Source organism: Eucyclogobius newberryi, unplaced genomic scaffold (genome assembly GCF_026437365.1).
Source record: "Eucyclogobius newberryi isolate DKJ021-1_F unplaced genomic scaffold, fEucNew1.0.hap1 SCAF_92, whole genome shotgun sequence".
Taxonomy (NCBI): domain Eukaryota; kingdom Metazoa; phylum Chordata; class Actinopteri; order Gobiiformes; family Gobiidae; genus Eucyclogobius; species Eucyclogobius newberryi.
In genome coordinates, this window is record NW_027316535.1 from 52501 (window position 1) to 77615 (window position 25115).

A 25115-nucleotide genomic window follows, 5' to 3' on the forward strand; every position below is an offset into this window, starting at 1 on the left:
AGACCCGCTTTAGACCCGCTTTAGACCCGCTTTAGACCCGCTTTAGACCCGCTTTAGACCCACTTTAGACCCCCTTTAGACCCGCTTTAGACCCACTTTAGGCCCCACTTTAGCCCCACTTTAGACCCGCTTTAGCCCCACTTTAGACCCGCTTTAGACCCGCTTTAGACCCACTTTAGACCCCCTTTAGACCCGCTTTAGACCCCCTTTAGACCCGCTTTAGACCCCCTTTAGACCCCCTTTAGACCCGCTTTAGACCCACTTTAGACCCCCTTTAGACCCCCTTTAGACCCCCTTTAGACCCGCTTTAGACCCCCTTTAGTCCCCCTTTAGACCCGCTTTAGACCCGCTTTAGACCCGCTTTAGTCCCGCTTTAGACCCGCTTTAGACCCGCTTTAGACCCGCTTTAGTCCCGCTTTAGACCCGCTTTAGACCCGCTTTAGACCCGCTTTAGTCCCCCTTTAGACCCGCTTTAGACCCGCTTTAGCCCCGCTTTAGACCCGCTTTAGCCCCACTTTAGACCCGCTTTAGACCCGCTTTAGACCCGCTTTAGCCCCACTTTAGACCCGCTTTAGACCCGCTTTAGACCCGCTTTAGACCCCCTTTAGACCCGCTTTAGACCCACTTTAGACCCCCTTTAGCCCCACTTTAGACCCGCTTTAGCCCCACTTTAGACCCGCTTTAGACCCGCTTTAGACCCGCTTTAGACCCACTTTAGACCCCCTTTAGACCCGCTTTAGACCCACTTTAGACCCCCTTTAGCCCCGCTTTAGACCCGCTTTAGCCCCACTTTAGACCCGCTTTAGACCCGCTTTAGACCCGCTTTAGACCCACTTTAGACCCCCTTTAGACCCGCTTTAGACCCCCTTTAGACCCGCTTTAGACCCCCTTTAGACCCGCTTTAGACCCACTTTAGACCCCCTTTAGACCCCCTTTAGACCCGCTTTAGACCCGCTTTGACTCGCTTTAGACCCGCTTTAGACCCCCTTTAGACCCGCTTTAGACCCCCTTTAGACCCCCTTTAGACCCGCTTTAGACCCGCTTTAGACCCCCTTTAGTCCCCCTTTAGACCCGCTTTAGACCCGCTTTAGACCCGCTTTAGACCCGCTGTAGACCCGCTTTAGTCCCGCTTTAGACCCGCTTTAGTCCCGCTTTAGACCCGCTTTAGACCCGCTCTAGACCCGCTTTAGACCCGCTTTAGACCCACTTTAGACCCCCTTTAGACCCCCTTTAGACCCGCTTTAGTCCCCCTTTAGACCCCCTTTAGACCCGCTTTAGACCCGCTTTAGACCCGCTTTAGACCCCCTTTAGACCCCCTTTAGACCCACTTTAGACCCCCTTTAGACCCGCTTTAGACCCACTTTAGACCCGCTTTAGACCCGCTTTAGACCCGCTTTAGACCCGCTTTAGACCCGCTTTAGACCCACTTTAGACCCCCTTTAGACCCGCTTTAGTCCCCCTTTAGACCCGCTTTAGACTCGCTTTAGACCTGCTTTAGTCCTGCTTTAGTCCCGCTTTAGACCCGCTTTAGTCCCGCTTTAGACCCGCTTTAGACCCGCTTTAGACTCGCTTTAGACCTGCTTTAGTCCTGCTTTAGTCCCGCTTTAGACCCGCTTTAGACCCGCTTTAGACCCGCTGTAGACTCGCTTTAGACCCGCTTTAGACCCGCTTTAGACCTGATTTAGACCTGCTTTAGTCCTGCTTTAGACTCGCTTTAGACCTGATTTAGTCCCGCTTTAGACCCGCTTTAGACCTGCTTTAGTCCTGCTTTAGTCCCGCTTTAGTCCCGCTTTAGACCCGCTTTAGTCCCGCTCTAGACCCGCTCTAGACCCGCTTTAGTCCCGCTTTAGTCCCGCTTTAGACCCGCTTTAGACCCGCTTTAGTCCCGCTTTAGACCCGCTTTAGACCCGCTTTAGTCCCGCTTTAGACCCGCTGTAGACCCGCTTTAGTCCCGCTTTAGACCCGCTTTAGTCCCGCTCTAGACCCGCTCTAGACCCGCTTTAGTCCCGCTTTAGTCCCGCTTTAGACTCGCTTTAGACCCGCTTTAGTCCCGCTTTAGTCCCGCTTTAGTCCCGCTTTAGACCTGCTTTAGACTCGCTTTAGACCTGCTTTAGTCCTGCTTTAGTCCCGCTTTAGTCCCGCTTTAGACCCGCTCTAGTCCCGCTTTAGTCCCGCTTTAGACCCGCTTTAGACCCGCTTTAGTCCCGCTTTAGACCCGCTTTAGACCCGCTTTAGTCCCGCTTTAGACCCCCTTTAGCCCCACTTTAGACCCGCTTTAGACCCGCTTTAGACCCGCTTTAGTCCCGCTTTAGACCCGCTTTAGACCCGCTTTAGACCCGCTTTAGACCCGCTTTAGACCCCCTTTAGCCCCACTTTAGACCCGCTTTAGCCCCACTTTAGACCCGCTTTAGACCCGCTTTAGACCCGCTTTAGACCCACTTTAGACCCCCTTTAGACCCGCTTTAGACCCACTTTAGGCCCCACTTTAGCCCCACTTTAGACCCGCTTTAGCCCCACTTTAGACCCGCTTTAGACCCGCTTTAGACCCACTTTAGACCCCCTTTAGACCCGCTTTAGACCCCCTTTAGACCCGCTTTAGACCCACTTTAGACCCCCTTTAGACCCGCTTTAGACCCACTTTAGACCCCCTTTAGACCCCCTTTAGACCCGCTTTAGACCCCCTTTAGTCCCCCTTTAGACCCGCTTTAGACCCGCTTTAGACCCGCTTTAGTCCCGCTTTAGACCCGCTTTAGACCCGCTTTAGACCCGCTTTAGACCCGCTTTAGTCCCGCTTTAGACCCGCTTTAGACCCGCTTTAGACCCGCTTTAGTCCCCCTTTAGACCCGCTTTAGACCCGCTTTAGCCCCGCTTTAGACCCGCTTTAGCCCCACTTTAGACCCGCTTTAGACCCGCTTTAGACCCGCTTTAGCCCCACTTTAGACCCGCTTTAGACCCGCTTTAGACCCACTTTAGACCCCCTTTAGACCCGCTTTAGACCCACTTTAGACCCCCTTTAGCCCCACTTTAGACCCGCTTTAGCCCCACTTTAGACCCGCTTTAGACCCGCTTTAGACCCGCTTTAGACCCACTTTAGACCCCCTTTAGACCCGCTTTAGACCCACTTTAGACCCCCTTTAGCCCCGCTTTAGACCCGCTTTAGCCCCACTTTAGACCCGCTTTAGACCCGCTTTAGACCCGCTTTAGACCCACTTTAGACCCCCTTTAGACCCGCTTTAGACCCGCTTTAGACCCCCTTTAGACCCGCTTTAGACCCCCTTTAGACCCCCTTTAGACCCGCTTTAGACCCGCTTTGACTCGCTTTAGACCCGCTTTAGACCCCCTTTAGACCCGCTTTAGACCCCCTTTAGACCCGCTTTAGACCCGCTTTAGACCCCCTTTAGTCCCCCTTTAGACCCGCTTTAGACCCGCTTTAGACCCGCTTTAGACCCGCTGTAGACCCGCTTTAGTCCCGCTTTAGACCCGCTTTAGACCCGCTTTAGACCCGCTTTAGTCCCGCTTTAGACCCGCTTTAGACCCGCTCTAGACCCGCTTTAGACCCACTTTAGACCCACTTTAGACCCCCTTTAGACCCCCTTTAGACCCGCTTTAGTCCCCCTTTAGACCCGCTTTAGACCCGCTTTAGACCCGCTTTAGACCCCCTTTAGACCCCCTTTAGACCCACTTTAGACCCCCTTTAGACCCGCTTTAGACCCACTTTAGACCCGCTTTAGACCCGCTTTAGACCCGCTTTAGACCCGCTTTAGACCCGCTTTAGACCCACTTTAGACCCCCTTTAGACCCGCTTTAGTCCCCCTTTAGACCCGCTTTAGACTCGCTTTAGACCTGCTTTAGTCCTGCTTTAGTCCCGCTTTAGACCCGCTTTAGTCCCGCTTTAGACCCGCTTTAGACCCGCTTTAGACTCGCTTTAGACCTGCTTTAGTCCTGCTTTAGTCCCGCTTTAGACCCGCTTTAGACCCGCTTTAGACCCGCTGTAGACTCGCTTTAGACCCGCTTTAGACCCGCTTTAGACCTGATTTAGACCTGCTTTAGTCCTGCTTTAGACTCGCTTTAGACCTGATTTAGTCCCGCTTTAGACCCGCTTTAGACCTGCTTTAGTCCTGCTTTAGTCCCGCTTTAGTCCCGCTTTAGACCCGCTTTAGTCCCGCTCTAGACCCGCTCTAGACCCGCTTTAGTCCCGCTTTAGTCCCGCTTTAGACCCGCTTTAGACCCGCTTTAGTCCCGCTTTAGACCCGCTTTAGACCCGCTTTAGTCCCGCTTTAGTCCTGCTTTAGACCCGCTTTAGACCCGGTTCACAGCTGCTGTTCCTCTTTCAGCCTGTAGGGGTCACTGCTGTTCCTCTTTCAGCCTGTAGGGGTCACTGCTGTTCCTCTTTCAGCCTGTAGGGGTCACTGCTGTTCCTCTTTCAGCCTGTAGGGGTCACTGCTGTTCCTCTTTCAGCCTGTAGGGGTGCAGTTGGTGCAGATCGTGAACAGTCCGTCTGACCGTTGGCTTTGGGCGCTCGACAACAGAGGAGTCGTGTTCGTCAGGACCGGACTGAGCCACGAGATGCCCATCGGGACCAACTGGGACCATGTGCCAGGTACTGGACCAGGACCAGGACCAGGACCAGGACCAGGACCAGGACCAGGACCAGGATCAGAACCAGGACCAGGACCAGGACCAGGATCAGAACCAGGACCAGGACCAGGACCAGGACCAGGATCAGAACCAGGACCAGGACCAGGACCAGGACCAGGACCAGGACCAGGACCAGGACCAGGATCAGAACCAGGACCAGGACCAGGACCAGGATCAGAACCAGGACCAGGACCAGGACCAGGACCAGGACCAGGACCAGGATCAGAACCAGGACCAGGACCAGGACCAGGATCAGGACCAGGACCAGGACCAGGACCAGGATCAGAACCAGGATCAGAACCAGGACCAGGATCAGAACCAGGACCAGGACCAGGATCAGAACCAGGACCAGAACCAGGACCAGGACCAGGACCAGGATCAGAACCAGGACCAGGACCAGGACCAGGACCAGGACCAGGACCAGGACCAGGACCAGGACCAGGACCAGGATCAGGACCAGGACCAGGATCAGAACCAGGACCAGGACCAGGACCAGGACCAGGATCAGAACCAGGATCAGGACCAGGACCAGGACCATAATCCAGAACACAAAGTCTTGGTATTTCTCCAGTTTCTCCTGATGTTGCCACGGCGACCACCACAATGTTCTTGTCCCGTCATTACCATGTGTCATCTGGACGTCCCACTGGACCTTGGCTCGGTCATTCTCTATCACCTTTGACCTTGGGGTCTCCAGTCCAGACTCAGACGTTCACTCTGCTCCATGTGCTTTCCCTGCATCAGGGGTCAGAGAGGGTGTGGTCAGGAGTCAGAGAGGGTGTGGTCAGCGATCAGACAGGGTGTGGTCAGGGGTCAGAGAGGGTGTGGTCAGGAGTCAGAGATGGTGTGGTCAAGGGTCAGAGATGGTGTGGTCAGGAGTCAGAGAGGGTGTGGTCAGGAGTCAGAGAGGGTGTGGTCAGGAGTCAGAGAGGGTGTGGTCAGGAGTCAGAGATGGTGTGGTCAGCGATCAGACAGGGTGTGGTCAGGGGTCAGAGAGGGTGTGGTCAGGAGTCAGAGAGGGTGTGGTCAGGAGTCAGAGAGGGTGTGGTCAGGAGTCAGAGATGGTGTGGTCAAGGGTCAGAGAGGGTGTGGTCAGGGGTCAGAGAGGGTGTGGTCAGGAGTCAGAGAGGGTGTGGTCAGGAGTCAGAGATGGTGTGGTCAGCGATCAGACAGGGTGTGGTCAGGGGTCAGAGAGGGTGTGGTCAGGAGTCAGAGAGGGTGTGGTCAGGAGTCAGAGAGGGTGTGGTCAGGAGTCAGAGATGGTGTGGTCAAGGGTCAGAGAGGGTGTGGTCAGGGGTCAGAGAGGGTGTGGTCAGGAGTCAGAGAGGGTGTGGTCAGGAGTCAGAGATGGTGTGGTCAGCGATCAGACAGGGTGTGGTCAGGGGTCAGAGAGGGTGTGGTCAGGGGTCAGAGAGGGTGTGGTCAGGAGTCAGAGAGGGTGTGGTCAGGAGTCAGAGAGGGTGTGGTCAGGGGTCAGAGGGTGTGGTCAGGAGTCAGAGAGGGTGTGGTCAGGAGTCAGAGAGGGTGTTGTCAAGGGTCAGAGAGGGTGTGGTCAGGGGTCAGAGAGGGTGTGGTCAGGAGTCAGAGATGGTGTGGTCAAGGGTCAGAGAGGGTGTGGTCAGGAGTCAGAGAGGGTGTGGTCAGGAGTCAGAGATGGTGTGGTCAAGGGTCAGAGAGGGTATGGTCAGGGGTCAGAGAGGGTGTGGTCAGGAGTCAGAGAGGGTGTGGTCAGGGGTCAGAGAGGGTCTGGTCAAGGGTCAGAGAGGGTGTGGTCAGGGGTCAGAGAGGGTGTGGTCAGGGGTTAGAGAGGGTGTGGTCAGGGGTCAGAGAGGGTGTGGTCAGGAGTCAGAGAGGGTGTGGTCAGGAGTCAGAGAGGGTGCGGTCAAGGGTCAGAGAGGGTGCGGTCAAGGGTCAGAGATGGTGCGGTCAAGGGTCAGAGAGGGTGTGGTCAGGAGTCAGAGAGGGTGTGGTCAGGGGTCAGAGAGGGTGTGGTCAGGGGTCAGAGAGGGTGTGGTCAGGAGTCAGAGAGGGTGTGGTCAGGGGTCAGAGGGTGTGGTCAGGAGTCAGAGAGGGTGTGGTCAGGAGTCAGAGAGGGTGTGGTCAGGAGTCAGAGAGGGTGTGGTCAGGAGTCAGAGATGGTGTGGTCAGCGATCAGACAGGGTGTGGTCAGGAGTCAGAGAGGGTGTGGTCAGGGGTCAGAGAGGGTGTGGTCAGGAGTCAGAGAGGGTGTGGTCAAGGGTCAGAGATGGTGTGGTCAGGAGTCAGAGAGGGTGTGGTCAGGAGTCAGAGAGGGTGTGGTCAGGGGTCAGAGAGGGTCTGGTCAAGGGTCAGAGAGGGTGTGGTCAGGGGTCAGAGAGGGTGTGGTCAGGAGTCAGAGAGGGTGTGGTCAGGAGTCAGAGAGGGTGTGGTCAAGGGTCAGAGAGGGTGTGGTCAGGAGTCAGAGAGGGTGTGGTCAGGAGTCAGAGAGGGTGTGGTCAGGAGTCAGAGAGGGTGTGGTCAGGGGTCAGAGAGGGTGTGGTCAGGAGTCAGAGAGGGTGTGGTCAAGGGTCAGAGAGGGTGCGGTCAAGGGTCAGAGATGGTGCGGTCAAGGGTCAGAGAGGGTGTGGTCAGGAGTCAGAGAGGGTGTGGTCAGGGGTCAGAGAGGGTGTGGTCAGGAGTCAGAGAGGGTGTGGTCAGGGGTCAGAGGGTGTGGTCAGGAGTCAGAGAGGGTGTGGTCAGGAGTCAGAGAGGGTGTGGTCAGGAGTCAGAGAGGGTGTGGTCAGGAGTCAGAGATGGTGTGGTCAGCGATCAGACAGGGTGTGGTCAGGAGTCAGAGAGGGTGTGGTCAGGGGTCAGAGAGGGTGTGGTCAGGAGTCAGAGAGGGTGTGGTCAAGGGTCAGAGATGGTGTGGTCAGGAGTCAGAGAGGGTGTGGTCAGGGGTCAGAGAGGGTCTGGTCAAGGGTCAGAGAGGGTGTGGTCAGGGGTCAGAGAGGGTGTGGTCAGGGGTCAGAGAGGGTGTGGTCAGGAGTCAGAGAGGGTGTGGTCAGGAGTCAGAGAGGGTGTGGTCAAGGGTCAGAGATGGTGTGGTCAAGGGTCAGAGAGGGTGTGGTCAGGAGTCAGAGAGGGTGTGGTCAGGAGTCAGAGAGGGTGTGGTCAGGAGTCAGAGAGGGTGTGGTCAGGAGTCAGAGAGGGTGTGGTCAGGAGTCAGAGATGGTGTGGTCAGGGGTCAGAGAGGGTGTGGTCAGGGGTCAGAGAGGGTGTGGTCAGGAGTCAGAGAGGGTGTGGTCAGGGGTCAGAGAGGGTGTGGTCAGGAGTCAGAGAGGGTGTGGTCAAGGGTCAGAGATGGTGTGGTCAGGAGTCAGAGAGGGTGTGGTCAGGAGTCAGAGAGGGTGTGGTCAGGGGTCAGAGAGGGTCTGGTCAGGGGTCAGAGAGGGTCTGGTCAAGGGTCAGAGAGGGTGTGGTCAGGGGTCAGAGAGGGTGTGGTCAGGGGTCAGAGAGGGTGTGGTCAGGAGTCAGAGAGGGTGTGGTCAAGGGTCAGAGATGGTGTGGTCAAGGGTCAGAGAGGGTGTGGTCAGGGGTCAGAGAGGGTGGGGTCAGGGGTCAGAGAGGGTGTGGTCAGGAGTCAGAGAGGGTGTGGTCAGGAGTCAGAGAGGGTGTGGTCAGGGGTCAGAGAGGGTGTGGTCAGGGGTCAGAGAGGGTGTGGTCAGGGGTCAGAGAGGGTGTGGTCAGGGGTCAGAGAGGGTGTGGTCAAGGGTCAGAGATGGTGTGGTCAGGGGTCAGAGAGGGTGTGGTCAGGGGTCAGAGAGGGTGTGGTCAGGGGTCAGAGAGGGTGTGGTCAAGGGTCAGAGATGGTGTGGTCAGGGGTCAGAGAGGATGTGGTCAGGAGTCAGAGGTTGTGGTCAGGGGTCAGAGAGGGTGTGGTCAAGGGTCAGAGATGGTGTGGTCAGCGATCAGAGAGGGTGTGGTCAGGGGTCAGAGAGGGTGTGGTCAGGGGTCAGAGAGGGTGTGGTCAGCGATCAGAGAGGGTGTGGTCAGGAGTCAGAGAGGGTGTGGTCAGGTCCTACTCTAACCCTGCTCCTCTCTTAGGTCTTCAGGTGGCTCAGGTCCTGCTCAGTCTGGATTCCGTCTGGATTCGTGGCGTTAACGGTGACGTCGCTCGAAGAATCGGAGTTTCAGAGAAAAACTGTTCAGGCGACTTTTGGAGACGAACCCCAGGGACCTGCTCCTGTCTGACAGGTGAGACCCCAGGGACCTGCTCCTGTCTGACAGGTGAGACCCCAGGGACCTGCTCCTGTCTGACAGGTGAGACCCCAGGGACCTGCTCCTGTCTGACAGGTGAGACCCCAGGGACCTGCTCCTGTCTGACAGGTGAGACCCCAGGGACCTGCTCCTGTCTGACAGGTGAGACACCAGGGACCTGCTCCTGTCTGACAGGTGAGACCCCAGGGACCTGCTCCTGTCTGACAGGTGAGACACCAGGGACCTGCTCCTGTCCTCCGGAGTTAAAGGAGACCTCCAGGGTTAAAGGAGACCTCCAGAGTTAAAGGAGACCTCCAGGGTTAAAGGAGACCTCCAGGGTTAAAGGAGACCTCCAGAGTTAAAGGAGACCTCCAGGGTTAAAGGAGACCTCCAGGGTTAAAGGAGACCTCCAGAGTTAAAGGAGACCTCCAGAGTTAAAGGAGACCTCCAGAGTTAAAGGAGACCTCCAGGGTTAAAGGAGACCTCCAGAGTTAAAGGAGACCTCCAGAGTTAAAGGAGACCTCCAGGGTTAAAGGAGACCTCCAGGGTTAAAGGAGACCTCCAGAGTTAAAGGAGACCTCCAGGGTTAAAGGAGACCTCCAGGGTTAAAGGAGACCTCCAGAGTTAAAGGAGACCTCCAGAGTTAAAGGAGACCTCCAGGGTTAAAGGAGACCTCCAGAGTTAAAGGAGACCTCCAGGGTTAAAGGAGACCTCCAGAGTTAAAGGAGACCTCCAGGGTTAAAGGAGACCTCCAGAGTTAAAGGAGACCTCCAGAGTTAAAGGAGACCTCCAGGGTTAAAGGAGACCTCCAGGGTTAAAGGAGACCTCCAGAGTTAAAGGAGACCTCCAGGGTTAAAGGAGACCTCCAGGGTTAAAGGAGACCTCCAGAGTTAAAGGAGACCTCCAGAGTTAAAGGAGACCTCCAGGGTTAAAGGAGACCTCCAGAGTTAAAGGAGACCTCCAGGGTTAAAGGAGACCTCCAGAGTTAAAGGAGACCTCCAGAGTTAAAGGAGACCTCCAGGGTTAAAGGAGACCTCCAGGGTTAAAGGAGACCTCCAGGGTTAAAGGAGACCTCCAGAGTTAAAGGAGACCTCCAGGGTTAAAGGAGACCTCCAGAGTTAAAGGAGACCTCCAGGGTTAAAGGAGACCTCCAGAGTTAAAGGAGACCTCCAGAGTTAAAGGAGACCTCCAGAGTTAAAGGAGACCCCCAGAGTTAAAGGAGACCTCCAGGGTTAAAGGAGACCTCCAGGGTTAAAGGAGACCTCCAGAGTTAAAGGAGACCTCCAGAGTTAAAGGAGACCTCCAGAGTTAAAGGAGACCTCCAGGGTTAAAGGAGACCTCCAGAGTTAAAGGAGACCTCCAGGGTTAAAGGAGACCTCCAGGGTTAAAGGAGACCTCCAGGGTTAAAGGAGACCTCCAGAGTTAAAGGAGACCTCCAGAGTTAAAGGAGACCTCCAGGGTTAAAGGAGACCTCCAGAGTTAAAGGAGACCTCCAGAGTTAAAGGAGACCTCCAGGGTTAAAGGAGACCTCCAGAGTTAAAGGAGACCTCCAGAGTTAAAGGAGACCCCCAGAGTTAAAGGAGACCTCCAGGGTTAAAGGAGACCTCCAGGGTTAAAGGAGACCTCCAGGGTTAAAGGAGACCTCCAGAGTTAAAGGAGACCCCCAGAGTTAAAGGAGACCTCCAGGGTTAAAGGAGACCTCCAGAGTTAAAGGAGACCTCCAGGGTTAAAGGAGACCTCCAGAGTTAAAGGAGACCTCCAGAGTTAAAGGAGACCTCCAGAGTTAAAGGAGACCTCCAGGGTTAAAGGAGACCTCCAGAGTTAAAGGAGACCTCCAGGGTTAAAGGAGACCTCCAGGGTTAAAGGAGACCTCCAGAGTTAAAGGAGACCTCCAGAGTTAAAGGAGACCTCCAGGGTTAAAGGAGACCCCCAGAGTTAAAGGAGACCTCCAGGGTTAAAGGAGACCTCCAGAGTTAAAGGAGACCTACAGGGTTAAAGGAGACCTCCAGAGTTAAAGGAGACCTCCAGGGTTAAAGGAGACCTCCAGAGTTAAAGGAGACCTCCAGAGTTAAAACACATGAGTTCATGTTGATGATTATGACCTGATGTTTTTACGTCTTATAAAGTTTTAAAAAGTCAAAATTATCATTGTCTGTCACAGAATCTATAATGTTTTTATTTTATACAGTTGATTTGATTGTATTTGAAACACTGATTCGCCTGTATCGTCATATCGTCTGAATATCGTCTGAATATTGTTTGAATATCGTTTGAATATCGTCTGAATATCGTCTGAATATCGTTTGAATATCGTCTGAATATCGTCTGAATATTGTTTGAATATCGTCTGAATATCGCCTGAATATCGCCTGAATATCGTCCGAATATCGTTTGAATATCGCCTGAATATCGTTTGAATATCGTTTGAATATCGTCTGAATATCGTCTGAATATCGCCTGAATATCGTCTGAATATCGTCTGAATATCGCCTGAATATCGTCTGAATATCGTCCGAATATTGTTTGAATATCGTCTGAATATCGTCCGAATATCGTCTGAATATCGTCCGAATATCGTCTGAATATCGTCTGAATATCGTCTGAATATCGTCTGAATATCGCCTGAATATCGTCTGAATATCGTCTGAATATCGCCTGAATATCGTCTGAATATCGTCCGAATATTGTTTGAATATCGTCTGAATATCGCCTGAATATCGTCTGAATATTGTTTGAATATCGTTTGAATATCGCCTGAATATCGTCTGAATATCGTCTGAATATCGCCTGAATATCGTCCGAATATCGTTTGAATATCGCCTGAATATCGTTTGAATATCGTTTGAATATCGTCTGAATATCGTCTGAATATCGTCTGAATATCGCCTGAATATCGTCTGAATATCGTCTGAATATCGCCTGAATATCGTCTGAATATCGTCCGAATATTGTTTGAATATCGTCTGAATATCGTCCGAATATCGTCTGAATATCGTCTGAATATCGTCTGAATATCGTCTGAATATCGCCTGAATATCGTCTGAATATCGTCTGAATATCGCCTGAATATCGTCTGAATATCGTCTGAATATCGTCCGAATATCGTTTGAATATCGTCTGAATATTGTTTGAATATCGTTTGAATATCGCCTGAATATCGTCTGAATATCGTTTGAATATCGTCTGAATATTGTCTGAATATCGTCTGAATATCGTCTGAATATTGTTTGAATATCGTCCGAATATCGTTTGAATATCGCCTGAATATCGTTTGAATATCGTTTGAATATCGCCTGAATATCGTCCGAATATCGTTTGAATATCGTCTGAATATCGCCTGAATATCGTCCGAATATCGTTTGAATATCGTTTGAATATCGCCTGAATATCGTCCGAATATCGTTTGAATATCGTCTGAATATCGCCTGAATATCGTCTGAATATCGTCTGAATATCGTCCAAATATCGCCTAAATATCGTTTGAATATTGTCTGAATATCGTTTGAATATCGACCCGTGATCATTTGTGTTTTGTGGGTTGTTTTGTGCAGTTACCCCGGGCGACGAGCTTTGGGCCGTGACCACAAACGGACTTTTGTCTCGACGTTTGATCAAGCTCCTCCTTCCCAGTCCTGGCCCCGCCCCCTCCACTGGCAGCGGCCACGCCCCCTCCGTGACATCAATGAGCTGTGATGACGGCGACGACGAATGGGAGCTCATCTGACGCATGGAGGGCCAATAGGAACAGAGCGTCAAACTGAGACAGAAACCGACCAATAGGAAGAGTTTTTACTGACTTCATTTAAGGACAGGTCAAAGTTTGAACTGAAGCTGAAGTTTGAACGCTCGATTCTAATAATCAACTGACTCTTTAACAAAAACACTATAAACTCCTCCCCGTTTCTAAAAACATGTGAGCGTCCTCCAGGGGGCGCAGTCCTCAGACACATGTGAGCGTCCTCCAGGGGACACGTCACATGTGAGCGTCCTCCAGGGGACACGTCACATGTGAGCGTCCTCCAGGGGACACGTCACATGTGAGCGTCCTCCAGGGGGCGTGTCCTCCAGGGGGCGTGTCCTCCAGGGGGCGTGTGACGTCAGCTGCTTTAACCATATTTAACACATTATGACAATAGTTTTGACTTTGATCTGCTCGAGTTTCAAACTGTTGGAAATAAAAGGAAAGACAAAATGAAAATTCCCTTATTATTTTTACAGTTTATTTAAAGGAGCCGGAACTAAAGCAGGACTAAAGCAGGACTAAACCAGGACTAAAGCAGGACTAAAGCAGGACTAAAGCAGGACTAAAGCAGGACTAAAGCAGGACTAAAGCAGGACTAAACCAGGACTAAAGCAGGACTAAAGCAGGACTAAAGCAGGACTAAAGCAGGACTAAAGCAGGACTAAAGCAGGACTAAAGGACAGAAGGAGGACTCACCTCACGCCCTCTCACCTCACGCCCTCTCACGCCCTCTCGCCTCACGCCCTCTCACCTCACGCCCTCTCACGCCCTCTCACCTCACGCCCTCTCACGCCCTCTCACGTAATGCCCTCTCACGCCCTCTCACCTCACGCCCTCTCACGCCCTCTCACCTCACGCCCTCTCACGTAATGCCCTCTCACGCCCTCTCACCTCACGCCCTCTCGCCTCACGCCCTCTCACCTCACGCCCTCTCACGCCCTCTCGCCTCACGCCCCCTCACGCCCTCTCACCTCACGCCCTCTCACGCCCTCTCGCCTCACGCCCTCTCACCTCACGCCCTCTCACGCCCTCTCACCTCACGCCCTCTCACGCCCTCTCACCTCACGCCCTCTCACGCCCTCTCACCTCACGCCCTCTCACGCCCTCTCACCTCACGCCCTCTCACGTAATGCCCTCTCACGCCCTCTCACCTCACGCCCTCTCGCCTCACGCCCTCTCACCTCACGCCCTCTCACGCCCTCTCGCCTCACGCCCCCTCACGCCCTCTCACCTCACGCCCTCTCACGCCCTCTCGCCTCACGCCCTCTCACCTCACGCCCTCTCACGCCCTCTCACCTCACGCCCTCTCACGCCCTCTCACCTCACGCCCTCTCACGCCCTCTCACCTCACGCCCTCTCACGCCCTCTCACCTCACGCCCTCTCACGTAATGCCCTCTCACGCCCTCTCACCTCACGCCCTCTCGCCTCACGCCCTCTCACCTCACGCCCTCTCGCCTCTCGCCTCACGCCCTCTCACCTCACGCCCTCTCACCTCACGCCCTCTCGCCTCACGCCCCCTCACGCCCTCTCACCTCACGCCCTCTCGCCTCTCGCCTCACGCCCTCTCACCTCACGCCCTCTCGCCCTCTCACCTCACGCCCTCTCACGCCCTCTCACCTCACGCCCTCTCACGCCCTCTCACCTCACGCCCTCTCACCTCACGCCCTCTCACCTCACGCCCTCTCACGCCCTCTCACCTCACGCCCTCTCACGCCCTCTCATGCCCTCTCACCTCACGCCCTCTCGCCTCACGCCCTCTCGCCTCACGCCCTCTCACGCCCTCTCACCTCACGCCCTCTCACGCCCTCTCACCTCACGCCCTCTCACGCCCTCTCACCTCACGCCCTCTCACGCCCTCTCACGCCCTCTCACGCCCTCTCACCTCACGCCCTCTTGCCTCACGCCCTCTCGCCTCACGCCCTCTCGCCTCACGCCCTCTCACCTCACGCCCTCTCACGCCCTCTCACCTCACGCCCTCTTGCCTCACGCCCTCTCGCCTCACGCCCTCACGCCCTCTCACCTCACGCCCTCTCGCCTCACGCCCTCTCGCTTCACGCCCTCTCACCTCACGCCCTCTCACCTCACGCCCTCACCTCACGCCCTCTCGCCTCACGCCCTCTCGCCTCACGCCCTCTCGCCTCACGCCCTCTCGCCTCACGCCCTCTCGCCTCACGCCATCTCGCCTCACGCCATCTCGCCTCACGCCCTCTCGCCTCACGCCCTCTCGCCTCACGCCCTCTCGCCTCACGCCCTCTCGCCTCACGCCCTCTCGCCTCACGCCATCTCGCCTCACGCCCTCTCGCCTCACGCCCTCTCGCCTCACGCCCTCTCGCCTCACGCCCTCTCGCCTCACGCCCTCTCGCCTCACACCCTCACGCCCTCTCGCCTCACGCCCTCTCGCCTCACGCCCTCACGCCCTCTCGCCTCACGCCCTCTCGCCTCACGCCCTCTCACCTCACGCCCTCACCTCACGCCCTCGCCTCACGCCCTCTCGCCTCACGCCCTCTCGCCTCACGCCCTCTCGCCTCACGCCCTCTCGCCTCACGCCATCTCGCCTCACGCCCTCTCGCCTCACGCCCTCTCGCCTCACGCCCTCTCGCCTCACGCCATCACGCCCTCTCGCCTCACGCCCTCTCGCCCTCTCGCCTCACGCCCTCTCGCCTCACGCCCTCTCGCTTCACGCCCTCTCGCCCTCTCGCCTCACGCCCTCTCGCCTCACGCCCTCTCGCCTCACGCCCTCTCGCCTCACACCCTCACGCCCTCTCGCCTCACGCCCTCTCGCCTCACGCCTTCTCGCCTCACACCCTCACGCCCTCTCGCCTCACACCCTCACGCCCTCTCGCCTCACACCCTCACGCCCTCTCGCCTCACGCCCTCTCGCCTCACGCCCTCTCGCCTCACGCCCTCTCGCCTCACGCCCTCTCGCCTCACACCCTCACGCCCTCTCGCCTCACGCCCTCTCACCTCACGCCCTCTCACCTCACGCCCTCTCGCCTCACGCCCTCTCGCCTCACGCCCTCTCGCCTCACGCCCTCTCGCCTCACGCCCTCTCGCCTCACGCCCTCTCGCCTCACGCCCTCACGCCCTCTCGCCTCACGCCCTCTCGCCTCACGCCCTCACGCCCTCTCGCTTCACGCCCTCTCGCCTCACGCCCTCTCGCCTCACGCCCTCTCGCCTCACGCCATCTCGCCTCCTCGCCTCACGCCCTCTCGCCTCACGCCCTCTCGCCTCACGCCCTCTCGCCTCACGCCCTCTCGCCTCACGCCCTCTCGCCTCACGCCCTCTCGCCTCACGCCCTCACGCCCTCTCGCCTCACGCCCTCTCGCCTCACGCCCTCTCGCCTCACGCCCTCTCGCCTCACACCCTCACGCCCTCTCGCCTCACGCCCTCTCGCCTCACGCCCTCTCGCCTCACGCCCTCTCGCCTCACGCCCTCTCGCCTCACGCCCTCTCGCTTCACGCCCTCACGCCCTCTCGCCTCACGCCCTCTCGCCTCACGCCCTCTCGCCTCACGCCCTCTCGCCTCACGCCCTCTCGCCTCACGCCCTCTCGCCTCACACCCTCACGCCCTCTCGCCTCACGCCCTCTCGCCTCACGCCCTCTCGCCTCACGCCCTCTCGCCTCACGCCCTCTCGCCTCACGCCCTCTCGCCTCACACCCTCACGCCCTCTCGCCTCACGCCCTCTCGCCTCACGCCCTCTCGCCTCACGCCCTCTCGCTTCACGCCCTCTCGCCTCACGCCCTCTCGCTTCACGCCCTCTCGCCTGTAAGCATGGGATCACATCCTGTGCAAGCATGAGATCACACAGGAGAAGAGGATTAAGATCACTACCATAATTATAGCAAAATTGATAAGTCTGTTATGCAGGAGGACAGAGACCAGGAGGACAGAGGACAGAGACCAGGAGGACAGAGACCAGTCGAACACCGACGAAGAGTGAGTGTGGGACAGAGTCTCTGACTCCATTAGATCACGGAGCTTAGTCACATTTGCGAGTCCCTGTTGGATTGCTCCTCCATCCTCATCGTTAGAGGGAATGTATGCACAACAAGCTTGGCGTAGTAAGATGCAGACTCCGCCCTTTGAGGCTGTTATCAGATCGAGGACGATGCGATTATGAAGTGCCACTGCATGAAGTGCATGCAGCTCTTCTCTCTGTAATTCAATAGTAGCCAGTGTTGTGTTGATAAAGGAAGTAAATCTATAGCTAAGAGTCTCTACACACAACATCAGTTTAACTCACACCTAGATTTGGGAACAATGCCAATAATACTTTTTCCCCTGTTGTCCAAATGTTGTGGTCGTCTGGCACATCAGAACCAGAGTCATGAGGCAGCAGATCCCTTTGTGCCCTGTGTGTGACATGTGGTGTGCTGGATATTATGTATGAATGATCTGAAGGGACCACAGCGGCACATCGGCCCACCCATCCCGCCGGAAGACATTCATACATGTAATATCCACAAAGAAACATGTCATCCTCTATTGGAATGGTCCCTAAAATGTCTGGTACAGTGAAGTATGGGGCACATGTGGTTCCAGGACTCGACTGGGATGTGTTCAGGTGTGTGCCGTCCTCTAGATAAGTGCACGGGACATATACTGTAGAACAATATATATTAGGGATTTGTCCCACGCGTGTTGGTTGAAGTTCAGATACTAGGTCTACGGATGTAATGTTCTGTGCGAAGCAGGTGAATTTAGAGCCAGGTTTAATGTGGACTGGTCCGAAGAGTGGTCCCAATGCTAAGTTTTCAGGAGGTTTGATTCTAGGTGGAACTTTAGTCTTGTGTGATATAGGAGGGGTTATCGCTCTCCACACAGACCAAACTATCTTACTCAGAAGTTTAGCATAATCTAGAGACATCAGAGTGGCAGGTACTCTGTTGTCCAGGTCAGGCACAGGAAGAGGCAGCACATGTGGGGACGTGGTTGCTATGGGCATGTGTGTACACACATAGCAATCTTTACGTTTGTGGCTCTCGGCTATATATTTAGCATATCGATACCAGAAATTTAGTGTGTAGACAGTGGAATGATTGCTAGTGTATGTGATGCTAGTGTATGTGATGCTAGTGTATGTGATGCTAGTGTATGTGATGCTAGTGTATGTGATTGCTAGTGTATGTGATTGCTAGTGTATGTGATGCTAGTGTATGTGATGCTAGTGTATGTGATGCTAGTGTATGTGATGCTAGTGTATGTGATGCTAGTGTATGTGATGCTAGTGTATGTGATTGCTAGTGTATGTGATGCTAGTGTATGTGATTGCTAGTGTATGTGATGCTAGTGTATGTGATGCTAGTGTATGTGATGCTAGTGTATGTGATGCTAGTGTATGTGATTGCTAGTGTATGTTATGCTAGTGTATGTGATTGCTAGTGTATGTGATGCTAGTGTATGTGATTGCTAGTGTATGTGATGCTAGTGTATGTGATGCTAGTGTATGTGATGCTAGTGTATGTGATGCTAGTGTATGTGATGCTAGTGTATGTGATTGCTAGTGTATGTGATGCTAGTGTATGTGATTGCTAGTGTATGTGATGCTAGTGTATGTGATTGCTAGTGTATGTTATGCTAGTGTATGTGATTGCTAGTGTATGTGATGCTAGTGTATGTGATTGCTAGTGTATGTGATGCTAGTGTATGTGATGCTAGTGTATGTGATGCTAGTGTATGTGATGCTAGTGTATGTGATTGCTAGTGTATGTGATGCTAGTGTATGTGATGCTAGTGTATGTGATGCTAGTGTATGTGATTGCTAGTGTATGTGATGCTAGTGTATGTGATGCTAGTGTATGTGATGCTAGTGTATGTGATGCTAGTGTATGTGATGCTAGTGTATGTGATGCTAGTGTATGTGATGCTAGTGTATGTGATTGCTAGTGTATGTGATTGCTAGTGTATGTGATGCTAGTGTATGTGATTGCTAGTGTATGTGATGCTAGTGTATGTGATGCTAGTGTATGTGATTGCTAGTGTATGTGATGCTAGTGTATGTGATTGCTAGTGTATGTGATGCTAGTGTATGTGATGCTAGTGTATGTGATTGCTAGTGTATGTGATGCTAGTGTATGTGATGCTAGTGTATGTGATGCTAGTGTATGTGATGCTAGTGTATGTGATGCTAGTGTATGTGATGCTAGTGTATGTGATTGCTAGTGTATGTGATGCTAGTGTATGTGATTGCTAGTGTATGTGATGCTAGTGTATGTAAGGTGTGTCATGGCTTTAGGTGAGTCATGATTCTGCAGAGTGCGAGTGTCACGCTCTAAACTTTGTTCTTTTGGACATATCAAATTAAGCAGAGCAACATGAAGTATCAACCATGTTAAAGCTGCAAACAACAACAACAACAACGGGACAAGAAACATGATTCTACAGATCAAAGACCTGTCGGTGCTCCTGCCGGTGCTCCTGCCGGTGCTCCTGTCGGTGCTCCTGTCGATCTTGTTGGAGCTCTTGGGCTCCAGGTGTGGCTCAGGAGCCATGAGGAAAGTGGAAAGTGGAGAGTGTCTGTGTAGATGTGATCACCAAACGCTGCAGAGGAAAGTGGAGCTTTAAACTGTGGTTTGGCAAAGTGCCACGTGCTCAGAGCACCCGATCAGACCGCTCTGGTTGTGCGGGTGGAGCCTTACGACCTGCTCGGGCCCCGCTCTCTCGCACTTGAGATCGTTGCAATTCAAAGGTCCCACGACGTCCTCAGTGGTCGGCCCCTGTGTCTGACCCACAGGTGGACAGACAGTCTCCACAGGTGGGCTGAAGATGGCTCTGCAGTGTGATGCGTGAATCCACTGCAGCGTGACGCGTGGATCCACTGCAGCGTGACGCGTGGATCCACTGCAGCGTGACGCGTGGATCCACTGCAGCGTGACGCGTGGATCCACTGCAGCGTGACGCGTGGATCCACTGCAGCGTGACGCGTGGATCCACTGCAGCGTGACGCGTGGATCCACTGCAGCGTGACGCGTGGATCCACTGCAGCGTGACGCGTGGATCCACTGCAGCGTGACGTGTGGATCCACTGCAGCGTGACGCGTGGATGCACTGCAGTGTGACGTGTGGATCCACTGCAGCGTGACGTGTGGATCCACTGCAGTGTGACGCGTGGATCCACTGCAGCGTGACGTGTGGATCCACTGCAGTGTGACGCGTGGATCCACTGCAGTGTGACGCGTGGATCCACTGCAGCGTGACGCGTGGATCCACTGCAGCGTGACGCGTGGATCCACTGCAGCGTGACGCGTGGATCCACTGCAGCGTGACGCGTGGATCCACTGCAGCGTGACGCGTGGATCCACTGCAGCGTGACGTGTGGATCCACTGCAGCGTGACGCGTGGATCCACTGCAGCGTGACGCGTGGATCCACTGCAGTGTGACGCGTGGATCCACTGCAGCGTGACGTGTGGATCCACTGCAGCGTGACGCGTGGATCCACTGCAGTGTGACGCGTGGATCCACTGCAGTGTGACGCGTGGATCCACTGCAGCGTGACGCGTGGATCCACTGCAGCGTGACGCGTGGATCCACTGCAGCGTGACGCGTGGATCCACTGCAGCGTGACGCGTGGATCCACTGCAGCGTGACGCGTGGATCCACTGCAGCGTGACGCGTGGATCCACTGCAGCGTGACGCGTGGATCCACTGCAGCGTGACGCGTGGATCCACTGCAGTGTGACGTGATGAGAAGAACTTGGACCAGGATCCATTCCCCTGGTTTGAAGGACAGCTTCAGCTGCCTTTGGGAGAGCAGTTTTCACCTGCACAGAAATAGAGAACAACAGTGCATACAATTCTTTACAGGACGCCATGCCCCGGCGTGGTACTCTGTGATCAGAGCTTTGACCACTGCGTTGCTGGAGGCGTGTTTCCATGGAAACGCCTCCACATGCCGGGACTAAGCATCGACAAATCTTTTGGGCATAAATGTTAAAATCTTTGTGAACCAATTTATCATTCCCCCCTTCGATGCAGGTCACGGCCATGTGAAATCAGCACCATCTGAAAACATATTTAGATCAGCAGACCAACCAAACTTCACCCTTTTCCACGCCCCAGACTTCTTCCACACAGAGATTTCCTCTGTTGTGGCAAAGCTCTGCATGGCATTGAGAGAATGTGGGATGGATGCTACATGAGACACAAAACATACAGTAAAAATGGTCACAGTCCTATGGTTACTATGGTTACTATGGTTACTATGGTTACAGATGTGTCTGGGGCACATCAGGTGGAGGGGGACCTGAGCCCAGCACCTCTCAGTTAGTGCACACTGCAAACCCTACTCGGTTTCCGTCCTGTGTCTGCGTCCCAAGATGCAGAACCATCTAGAAAAAGAATCAAATCAGGGTTAGTGTGTGGCTCCTCCCTCAGTGAGTGGCTCCTCCCTCAGTGTGTGGCTCCTCCCTCAGTGTGTGGCTCCTCCCTCAGTGTGTGGCTCCTCCCTCAGTGAGTGGCTCCTCCCTCAGTGAGTGGCTCCTCCCTCAGTGTGTGGCTCCTCCCTCAGTGTGTGGCTCCTCCCTCAGTGTGTGGCTCCTCCCTCAGTGTGCGGCTCCTCCCTCAGTGAGCGGCTCCTCCCTCAGTGTGCGGCTCCTCCCTCAGTGTGCGGCTCCTCCCTCAGTGTGTGGCTCCTCCCTCAGTGAGCGGCTCCTCCCTCAGTGTGCGGCTCCTCCCTCAGTGTGCGGCTCCTCCCTCAGTGTGCGGCTCCTCCCTCAGTGTGCGGCTCCTCCCTCAGTGTGCGGCTCCTCCCTCAGTGAGTGGCTCCTCCCTCAGTGTGTGGCTCCTCCCTCAGTGAGCGGCTCCTCCCTCAGTGTGTGGCTCCTCCCTCAGTGTGTGGCTCCTCCCTCAGTGAGTGGCTCCTCCCTCAGTGTGCGGCTCCTCCCTCAGTGTGCGGCTCCTCCCTCAGTGTGCGGCTCCTCCCTCAGTGTGCGGCTCCTCCCTCAGTGAGTGGCTCCTCCCTCAGTGTGTGGCTCCTCCCTCAGTGTGTGGCTCCTCCCTCAGTGTGTGGCTCCTCCCTCAGTGTGTGGCTCCTCCCTCAGTGTTGTGTGGCTCCTCCCTCAGTGTGTGGCTCCTCCCTCAGTGTGTGGCTCCTCCCTCAGTGAGTGGCTCCTCCCTCAGTGTGTGGCTCCTCCCTCAGTGTGTGGCTCCTCCCTCAGTGTGTGGCTCCTCCCTCAGTGTGTGGCTCCTCCCTCAGTGTGTGGCTCCTCCCTCAGTGTGTGGCTCCTCCCTCAGTGTGTGGCTCCTCCCTCAGTGTGTGGCTCCTCCCTCAGGTCCGGTCAGTGGAAACATAACAATGAGATAGAAAGATGAGAAATTTTCTGCAACTGGGTCCAGTTTAGCAGAGAAATAAGCGACAGGTGGTAGGGCCCCCGTGGTCAAAAGGACAGACGTCCTGCAGCCGTTGTGTTCGTGGACAGTCTGTGTGAAAGGTCTAGTTGGGTCGGGTCAGAGTTGGAGGCTTCTGTAAGGCCATTTTCAACTCACAGAAAGCTGTGTCTGCTTCATCTGTCCAGGTCATTTTGTCATTAGTCCGAAGGCCTTTACTATGAATGAGTGCACTTAAAGGAGACTCCATTACAGGAGACTCCATTAAAGGAGACTCCATTAAAGGAGACTCCATTAAAGGAGACTCCATTAAAGGAGACTCCATTAAAGGAGACTCCATTACAGGAGACTCCATTACAGGAGACTCCATTAAAGGAGACTCCATTACAGGAGACTCCATTACAGGAGACTCCATTACAGGAGACTCCATTAAAGGAGACTCCATTACAGGAGACTCCATTACAGGAGACTCCATTAAAGGAGACTCCATTAAAGGAGACTCCATTAAAGGAGACTCCATTAAAGGAGACTCCATTACAGGAGACTCCATTACAGGAGACTCCATTAAAGGAGACTCCATTACAGGAGACTCCATTAAAGGAGACTCCATTACAGGAGACTCCATTACAGGAGACTCCATTAAAGGAGACTCCATTACAGGAGACTCCATTAAAGGAGACTCCATTAAAGGAGACTCCATTACAGGAGACTCCATTAAAGGAGACTCCATTAAAGGAGACTCCATTAAAGAATAATTTGGGATGAATTGTCGACAATATGAACACATTCCCAGGAATGACATCAATTGTTTCTTAGTTATTGGTTTTGGAATATTTTGTATTGTTGCAACACGCTTTGTGGATATACTTTTGCCATGTTTAGATATCACATGACCCATGTTTAGATATCACATGACCCATGTTTAGATATCACATGACCCATGTTTAGATATCACATGACCCATGTTTAGATATCACATGACCATGTTTAGATATCACATGACCATGTTTAGATCACATGACCCATGTTTAGATATCACATGACCATGTTTAGATATCACATGACCATGTTTAGATCACATGACCCAGGAAGGTGACTTCCTCTTTAACAAATTGTAATTTAGAAAGGCTTTGTGGCCTTCTGCATGTAGATGTTTCAGCAGAGTCACTGTATCTTGTTTACATTGGTCGTCTGTAGAAGCAAATCATCTACATATTGTAATAAACAACTGCCCGGTGACAGTCGTAAAGGAGCCAATGAATGGCGCAGCGCTGCATTGTACCATGTTGGAGAGTGAACCAAACCCTGACACAGCCGCGTCAGAGTCCAGAGTCGGTTCTGAAACTCCAAAGAAAACCAAAACTGCGAGTCCTTGTGGACAGGAACCGAGAAAAAAGCATTAGCCAGATCCACAACAGTGAAATATTTTGATTCCTGTGGAATTTGAGATAAGATTGTGTATGGATTTGGCACCACTGCTGCTACGGCTCAACTGCTTCATTTACTGCTTTCAAATCATTTGTAAATCGCCATTTTGTGGGCGCCCCAGGTTCACCTGCTTTTTTCACAGGAAAAATGGGACTGCGTCCCCCCCAGATGTGACTGCGTCCCCCCCAGATGTGACTGCGTCCCCCCCAGATGTGACTGCGTCCCCCCCAGATGTGACTGCGTCCCCCCCAGATGTGACTGCGTCCCCCCCAGATGTGACTGCGTCCCCCCAGATGTGCAAGGAACTATTACACCAGCCTTTTGTAATGCTTCCAACACTGGTGTAATACCTTCAACTGCCTCCGGGCGCAAGGGAGACTGTGGTCTACAAGAGAGGCTGTGGTCTACAAGGGAGACTGTGCTCTACAAGGGAGACTGTGCTCTACAAGCGAGACTGTGGTCTACAAGGGAGACTGGTCTACAAGGGAGACTGTGGTCTACAAGAGAGGCTGTGGTCTACAAGGGAGACTGTGCTCTACAAGGGAGACTGTGCTCTACAAGCGAGACTGTGGTCTACAAGGGAGACTGGTCTACAAGGGAGACTGTGGTCTACAAGAGAGGCTGTGGTCTACAAGGGAGACTGTGCTCTACAAGCGAGACTGTGGTCTACAAGGGAGACTGGTCTACAAGGGAGACTGTGGTCTACAAGGGAGGCTGTGGTCTACAAGGGAGACTGGTCTACAAGGGAGACTGTGGTCTACAAGGGAGGCTGTGGTCTACAAGGGAGGCTGTGGTCTACAAGGGAGACTGTGCTCTACAAGCGAGACTGTGGTCTACAAGGGAGACTGGTCTACAAGGGAGACTGTGGTCTACAAGGGAGGCTGTGGTCTACAAGGGAGACTGTGGTCTACAAGGGGCACATCAGAGTTTGGGGTGATAACTACAGGATGAATACATCCTACATGAGTTTGACCACTGCTCCAGAGCTGCTCTGGACCTGTCTTGAGTTCTGGAACAGCCTCTGCTTCTGCTTGAGACAGAAAACAACCTCCTTCAGCAGCGCTGCTCTTCTCTGTGTCTTTGCTCTTCTCTGTGTCTTTGCTCTTCTCTGTGTCTTTGCTCTTCTCTGTGTCTTTGCTCTTCTCTGTGTCTTTGCTCTTATCTATGTCTTTGCTCTTCTCTGTGTCTTTGCTCTTCTCTGTGTCTTTGCTCTTCTCTGTGTCTTTGCTCTTCTCTGTGTCTTTGCTCTTCTCTGTGTCTTTGCTCTTCTCTGTGTCTTTGCTCTTCTCTGTGTCTTTGCTCTTCTCTGTGTCTTTGCTCTTCTCTGTGTCTTTGGAAACACAACAGTCTGTGAAGCTCGAGACAAACGCTGTCTCCAAGACTTTGTGGAATGTGAAAACAAAGCATCAGAATCAGGCGTTTGGACCTCGTCCTCCACAGAATCTTGAGTTTCCTCCAGTTCAGCTGTGACAGGTTCTGATACAAATTTGTATCAGACAAATTCAAATGTTGGAGATGTTCTGTCCCAGTCAAAGAAGTCATTGGTACATGTTCCCCACATTCACACCACAGCATCATTCACCTCTACGTCTGTGACACATGAACGTGCTGCAGCTCTAAAGTCACTGGCAGCTTCACTTTGTTTCAAGAAATCACTTCAACTGAGGAATTAGAGCTCAATCTACAGTGAAAATCAGATCTGGAGCCGTGAGCTCCATAAGGAACGTCACCTTTAACCCACCTGAAGTGGAGATGGTGTCAGA

The 25115-nt window shown here is 53.8% G+C and overlaps 1 pseudogene; it reads left to right on the plus strand.

Annotated features, from left to right (window-relative positions):
- LOC140354523 (tectonin beta-propeller repeat-containing protein 2-like) overlaps positions 1-13039 on the plus strand; it is a 64885-nt pseudogene extending 51846 nt beyond the window's left edge.
- The last annotated feature ends 12076 nt before the right edge of the window (positions 13040-25115 follow it).